General features: G+C 48.0%; 1 protein-coding gene across 1 annotated transcript in view; it reads right to left on the minus strand.

Moving 5' to 3' along the window:
* Positions 1 to 8,135, minus strand: part of Mroh7 (maestro heat like repeat family member 7) — a 58,473-nt gene that overhangs the window by 45,095 nt on the left and 5,243 nt on the right. The window lies entirely within an intron of this gene.

An 8,135-nucleotide genomic window follows, 5' to 3' on the forward strand; every position in this document is an offset into this window, starting at 1 on the left:
GAGTTCGAGGCCAGCCTGGTCTACAGAGTGAGTTCCAGGATAGTCAAGGCTACACAGAGAAACCCTGTCTCCAAACAAAACAAAACAAAACAAAACAAGAGAGAGAGAAGAAAGAAAAGAAAGAAAAGGAAAAGAAAGAAAAGCGTAGCTGATGAACTCACTGGTACAGTAGACAGAAGACAGTATCCCAAACACAAGGCCAAATCACCGAGACCTGCTTAATCCATCAAGGCGTGGGGGTGCGGACCTGTACTCAGGTGCACAGGCCCAAAGAATGGGAAAGCAGAGAGACCAGATTGTCACCCTCTGATACATAGCAAGTTCCTGGGTTGCATACCTCAGATAGATAGATAGATAGATAGATAGATAGATAGATAGATAGATAGATAGATAGATAGATAGATAGATAGATAGATAGAAGAGTAAACGAGGCTGGGAACTGGAGCAGCAGCTCAACAGTTTAGAGTCCCAACTGCTCTTCAGAGACCCCACATTTGCTTCGCAGCACCACATGACAGACAGCCCACAACCATCTGTGTAGCTCCAATCCCAGGAGCTCCGACTCCCTCATCCAGCCTCCACGGGCACCAGATATGCACATGGTAAACTTATATGCATGCAGGTCAAACACACACACACACACACACACACAGAATAAAAACAAAGCAAGCCGGTCATGGTGGTGCACACCCAACCCTCAGGAGACAGAGGCAGGCAGATCTCAGTGAGCTTGGGACTAGCCTTCTCTACCTGGAGAGTTCCAGAGCAGCTAGGACTGCATAATGAGACCTTTTCTCAATAAACAATAATCTATAAGAAATATAAAATTAAAAATTCACTTAAAAAAATTTAAAAATTCACTTAATATAAGCAACAGGGGAAACAGCGGACTCTTGAGGTCACTAACAAAGGATCTAGCATTCTCCAGTTAGCGTCTCAGGAGGAGAAAGGACGTTGAAAAGCTTTCCAAGTAATAATGGCTGCAAATATTCCAAACAGAAGATATAAGCATCTAGAGTCAGAAAGGGGAGCAAACCTGGGGGCAAACCTAAAGAAGTTCATGCCTGAAACACCAAAGACAACGGCCAAAGGAGTGTGGCTGTTATTTCTTTTTATGTTTGTTTACTTGGTTTGGGTTTTCCTTTTTTTGAGACAGGGTTTCACAATGCAGGCTGCCTTTAAAACTGCTATGTAGCCTAAATAGTCCTTAAAGTGGTGATCCCCCTGCCTGAGCTACTGAGGGCTGAGGTTGAAAGTCTCCACCACCAAGCCCAGACACCATTAAAGAGAGAAACATCTTGAGAGCAACCAGACAGTATTACCTACGGTGACAGCAGTGTGACGGCAGCCTGCGCGTGGCTCTCTGGGTCTCTTTTAGCAGGGCCTTCAGGCCACAGGCAATTCCCTCCATCTCTCCAGCCCAGTCATCCCCTGCCCGGGCCTTGAACCCACTTTTCAGCCATTCTCAACTTCTCTGGTGTCTCCGTGTGTTGGTGTCTCTCTTGCCACGGAACCTTTCAATGCCTTTCTCCTTCCCATGAGATCCCGAAGCTTCACCTTCAAGCCCTTCATCTACCTCAGACCTAGCAGTCCCATTTCAGACCAGCTCGATGACTCCCTCCCCCAGAAAATCCTCCCGAGATCCCAAATGCTGTTGAGGAACCCTCTTCCGTGATCAACCCCCTATGTCAGTGGAATATAGATCTATGTCTGTTGTCTCAGTCTCCATCCTAGAAAATGAACTGGGTGTCTATCTTGTTCCTCCTGTTTTTCTGTAACACGGGGCAGTGCCTGGCACAGAGCAGGTATTCAGAAAGTGTTCAGGAGGTCATAAGTGAATGAATGAATAAATGAATGAATGATAGCTCTTCAAAATAGGTATTGCTGCCCCCATAAACTAGCACATTAACTGAGACTGTATAGGGAGAGGGTGATTTGTGTAAAGTCCCCAGCAGGTGGCTTTTCAACCCTCACTCACTGCCCCTGTAGCACCACAGGATGTCTAGGGAATCTCTTAGTGGGAAAGGCACCATCCATCCACACCCCGTCCTTCCGTCCTTCCGTGGGCGAGCAGAGGAGCAGCTCTGGCCCCAGGTCCTCTGCACCCCGCCCCCACCCCTGGTCTGCGGCTTCCCCTATGGCTCTTCTCTCTTCCCCCTCACCTTCCCTATTCTCCCACTCTCCACTCTCATGACAAAAAAGCTTTCTGTGAGCCTTGAGCTGCTGGTGTGTTACCTCCACCTGGGGCATCCACATGGCAACAGAAAATTCAACTTTAATCCAAAGGTATGAAGTAAGAACTGTGGACTTAGAGCCAGACAGGAGACTTTTACCTAGTGGGGGGTTGGGGTCTAGGTAGTAACTGCCTTGTGGAGGCTGTAAAGGCTGACCCTACCCTTGGTACTGTCCCAAAGCCACCCTTCCGCTTACCTGGGCTCCCCCCAGCCCAGGCCGGGCTTATAGTCTTTGTGAGGTCACCATGATCCGGAAGTTCCCCCCCAAAGCCACCCTTCCGCTTACCTGGGCTCCCCCCAGCCCAGGCCGGGCTTATAGTCTTTGTGAGGTCACCACGATCCGGAAGTTCCCCCCCCAAAGCCACCCTTCCGCTTACCTGGGCTCCCCCCAGCCCAGGCCGGGCTTATAGTCTTTGTGAGGTCACCATGATCCGGAAGTTCCCCCCCCAAAGCCACCCTTCTGCTTACCTGGGCTCCCCCCAGCCCAGGCCGGGCTTATAGTCTTTGTGAGGTCACCATGATCCGGAAGTTCCCCCCCAGCCAATAAGACTCCTGCTCCTGCCCACACAGGGCAGAGGAGCAAAGGAATCTTTAAAAAGAGAGATAGACACATCTTCAGACTCCCACTACACTAAGGCAGGACCTGACTCAACCCCAGAACATCTCCTGTGACCTTATACCTCTGTCTATTTGGGGGTGACAAGTGCTTTGGAGCCAGGCAATCTGTGACAAGAAAGGTCAAAAGCCAGGGCACTAACGAACCCAAGTCCTTGATCTTTTTCCTGCCCCACCTTGCTTCATCCAAGGACTGATAATATGTGGAGCAGGGTGGGGTGGAGGACAGGGCCCAGAGACACATACCGTGTGTGACCTAGATTCTGTGGTGAGGACAGTAAGGTCAGGTGGCTATCTCTCCCAAGAACATGGTTTTAATTTTTTGTTTGTTTGTTTTGGGGGGGTTTTTTGTTTTTTTGTTTGTTTGTTTGTTTGTTTGTTTGTTTTTGAGACAGGGTTTCTCTGTGTAGCCCTGGCTGTCCTGAAACTCACTTTGTAGACCAGACTGGCCTTGAACTCAGAAATCCGCCTGCCTCTGCCCCACCAATGCTGGGATTAAAGGCGTGCGCCACCACTGCCCGGCGGGAACATGGTTTTAATGATGAGCAGTCAGTAAATGATTAGGAAAAGATAGAAACATTTTGAAAGCACAATGAGAGTGAAACTCTGTATGAGGTCCTGATCTTGTTTGAACTCAAGTCAGTGAGTCTTGTACTCTTAGATGTGAGGCATCCTTTGTTCAGAGACAGGCTGTCCAGGGACTGGTCTCATCAGACTGGCTCAATGTCCCCAGCATCTTCAGCCCCCGCTAGTGAATGATAGGCATGTTTTGGGGTTTGGTTTTGTTTTGTTTTAGCATTTATTTATTCTGTGTGTGCATGTGTGTGTGTGTGCACATAATACCCATGACTCCAGTACATGGGGTCAGACTTGCTGAAACTCATTCTCTTTTCTACCACGTGGGTTCCAGGGATCAAACTCAGGTCATTGGGCTTGTGGCAGGTGCCTTTCCCAGCTGAGCATCTCACAGACACTGCCTCTCACAGGCTCCTGATTAGCATTCTTGAATGCTTCCTGTCTGCCCTGGGCTTACTCTTCCTGCCCTGACTCCAGCCCTGTATCCTTCCTGCTCCTACCCACACCCGGGCCCAGCATCTTTGTTCCCTTCTGTTGCTTCAGGACCTGCTGTCAACCAGAATTTCTCCTCTCCCTCCTCCTTTCCCACAGCCTAGAAACACAGCTAGGTTTTCTTTTGCCTAGAAAAGTCCTTCCTGGGACTGGAGAGGTGGCTCACTGCACTGACGACTGCTCTTCCTTCCAGAGGATCCGGGTTTGATTCCCAGCACCCACACAGGGGCTCACAATTATTGTAACTCTAATTCCAGAGGAACTGATGCCCGTCACTGACTTCCTTGGGCACAAGTCACACACGTAATGCATAGACATAGCTGTGGGCAAAACACCTTCCCACATATAGTGATAAAGCCCTTCTTTATATACCTATAACCCCAACACTTGAGAGGCAGAGCTAGGAAGATTATGAGCTCAAGGCCAGCATAATCTATAAAGTGCATTTCTGTCCCTAGACACAAAGACCTGTGATCCCAGCTACTCAGGAGGCTGAGACAGGAGGATTACGTGTTGAGTGAGCTTCAAAAAAAAGTCAAGGTCACCAGATGCCATCTCACTGAGGTCACTTTGGCACTTAAGTGAGACGGTGTCTCACAAGGTAAAAGGAGCTCAGAGTTAAGTTCTATGGGAGAGAGCTTGCCTAGCATCTGTGAGGCCCCAGCTCCAATCCCACGAACTACAAAACATAGAGGTCCTTCCTGTCAGGGTGCAGATGCTGTTACTGTGAGATCAGCCTCATCTGCAACTTCCTTCCCAGCCCTCACACAACAGACAGGTCCTCTGCTGTGACTGTGGAACACAGGAGACCCCAGGTGGCGCCAGACAAGAGATGCAGCTTCCTGCCACTAGGCCCAAGGCAACCTGGTTTATAGCTATCTAGTGCCTTCTATATCTATCATACCGAGTGCCTTCAATAAACTAGCACATAGCAACCTCACAGACATTCACCTTACGGAAAGGCTATGCCTCTAATCAGAGACTACTCCTCTTTAACCAATTAAAGTAAGGCATCGGGCTGGAGAGGTGGCTCAGTGGTTAAGAGCACTGACCGCTCTTCCAGAGATCCTGAGTTCAAATCCCAGCAACCACATGGTGGCTCACAACCATCCACAATGAGATCCGATGCCCTCTTCTGGTGTGTCTGAAGACAGCTACAGTGTACTTACATATAACAATAAATAAATCTTTAAAAAAATAAAAATAAAGTAAGGCATCTCCTTTATTTTGCACTGGGCATTAAGAAATATCTATTGGAGTTGAAAAGATGGTTCAGCAGTTAAGAGCGACTTCCAGAGGTCCTGAGTTCAATTCCCAGCAACCTCATGGTGGCTCACAAAGAAGACAGCTACAGTATACTCATATAAATAATTTTTTTTAAATAAATATCCCTTATTTCTGGGTATGGTGGAGCATGCCTTTAATCCCAACACTTTAGAGAAGAGCCGCGGTCTCCGTGAGTTCAAGTCCATCCTGGTCTACATAGTGAGCTCCAGAACACTGTCTCAGATACACACGCCAAAGGAGATGGGAGGGAGAGGAGAGACGAGAAGCACTGACCTGGCTATGCTCCTGGCTCTGCCTCCTGGGTGCTGGGACTAAGGGTGTGTGCCCCCCCTCCATGCCTGGTTCATTCCGGTTCTGTCTCCTGGGTGCTAGATTAAAGGCGTGTGCGACCATGCCTGGCTCTTTTGCTAGCCACTTACTATCATCCTCCTATACGAAACTTGACATCTTCTTGACTTTTCCACGAAAATCTTAGAAAATGTCACTTTGACACAGCTCTAACACTAAGAATACCATTGAAGAGCCTCTACCCTGGTCCCTACCCTGTTCCAGCCTCACCGCGCTCTATAAATACGATGATTCCCTTTCTGCCATTCCCAAAGTCCATGCGGATTTTCATTTAGGGAAACTTGAACCCATATTCCCAAGCCATGCTCGCTCAGATTTGCCTTCGGATGAGTGGTTTCCTCTTCTTCATAGTTCTCGGGATGCAGCAGGAGGGAGCTTGCTCGACAGGAGAAGCGTGTAACCTCTGAGCTTCTCCCCCGCCCTCCTTTACTTTGTATTTTGGAACAAAGTCTAAGTTGCCTGGATTGGACCTGAACTCACTCTGTAGCCCACACAGCCCGTGAACCTGTGATCGTGGATCTCAGCCTACCTGGTAGCTACAGTTACAGGCTCACACTACCAGGCTTAGCTTGTTAAAGCCTTCCATTTTTTTAATTTGTTTGCAAGTCTGGGAATTTATCCCAGAGCTTACTGCACGCCAGACAAGTGATCTACCACTAAAGTACAGCCCCAGAAAACCTTTTTTTATTTTTTTTCTTATAGTAAACCGTGTCTTCGTGATCATGGGAGCCCCAGCCCTTGGCCAGGTTTCCAGCTGCTGTTCGGTGGGGCAGGCATGGTTCTCTTCCAGTCACCTATCTACTGGATTAAGGGAATTTATCTCACAATAAAAACCTCAATCTCACCCTACTGATGTCGGGGCCCCTTCAGTCTGCCTTTACCTGCCCATCCAGCTAGCTTTATTTATTTACGTTTGGTTTTGTTTGTTTTGAAAAAAAGAGTCTCACTAGATAGCCCTGAAGGGCCTGGAGTTACTATGTAGACCAGGCTGGCTTCGGACTTTCCGAGATCAGCCTACCTGTGCCTCCAGAGTGCATCTACCACCAGCCCCGGTTTGGTTTTGTTCTTTGAGACAGGATCTCTCCATAGCCCAGGCTAACTCGTGGTCTTCCTGCCTCAGCCTTTGTACTATAGCATTAAATAAATGCAGAAGACTTAGCATAGCGAGTCATGTCTGACGAATTCTTAATGAGGGTTCATATGACCAGCACCCAGGTGTAGATTCAGCACGTTGTGGGGCTGGGAATACGGCTCACTGAACAAAGCACTTGCCGTACAGACATGAAGACCTGAGGTTAAATCCTCAGCCCCCATGTAAGAGCTGAATGGGCAAGACAGCCTGCCTGTAATCCCAGCGTTGAGGAAGCAAAAACAGGGGAGACCCAGAACAAGAGGACTAACTAGAGTCCTCAAAGCAACAAGCTACAGCTTCAAGTGAGAGACCCTGCCTCCATATGTAAGATGGAGAGACATCAAAGAAGGTGTCCAATGTCAACCTCTGGCCAGCACATACCACATACACATAGACATATACATATATAGACCATAGACCACATACATATACATACCACATGCACATACCATATACATGCAAAAGAAAAAAGAAATAGAACATTATGAGAGCCCTACTTGCCTTCAGGTGTCTTTTGTTTCCCCAGTACTGGAGATTGAAAACACACACACATACACACACACTCACACACACAAATACACACATACACACACACTCACACACACACACACACACACACACACACACACACAAAGCAAATACTCTACCGTTGAGAGTCCTGGAACTTTTAGTTTTAATTTTCGAGACCGAGTCTCATGGTTTCCAGAATAGCCTCAGAGTTGCTATATAGCTGAGGATGGCCTTGAACTCTGAACGCTACCACATAATCCACACTTCTGAACATAAAGAAGAATTAAGTTTAAGTCAGGCATGATGGCTCACATCTGTCATCCTAGATTTTGAGAATCTGAAGTAAAAGGCTTACTGTAAGTTCAAGCCAGTGTGGTCTATATTGGAGTTCCAGAACAGACTGGGTTATATAATGAGACTCTGAAGAAATAGCTCAGTAGTTAGGAACGCTGACTGTTCTTACAGAGGTCCCAGGTTCAATTCCCAGCACCCACATGTTGGCATATAGCCACCTATAACTCCAGTTCCTGGAGATCTGATGCCTTAGGAATTCCACAGGGACTGGCACACCAGTGTCAAACAGATCTCATACAATAAACATGAGTATATCTGGCTGGGCGGGGGTGGTGCACACCTTTAATCCCAGCACTTGGGAGGCAGAACGGAGGTGGATCTCTGTGAGTTCAAGGCCAACCTGGTCTAAAAGCAAATCCAGGACAGCCAGGGCTACACAGAGATACCTTGGTGGAGGGTGGGGGTGAGGGCATGGGGGAGATTAAAGCAAAAACTACATTTCATTTGTTGTCATTGGTAATATCGAGAGAGCCGCTCACCCATCACCCGGTACCCTGCTGTCTCCTAACCTCTAAGACAAACTTCCTCCGCACACTCTCACCGCTGATTCTGACTCCTCTAAGTCCCCTGGCCTGTGAAACAGAGGC

Source organism: Mus pahari, chromosome 6, assembly GCF_900095145.1.
Source record: "Mus pahari chromosome 6, PAHARI_EIJ_v1.1, whole genome shotgun sequence".
Classification (NCBI taxonomy): Eukaryota; Metazoa; Chordata; class Mammalia; order Rodentia; family Muridae; genus Mus; species Mus pahari.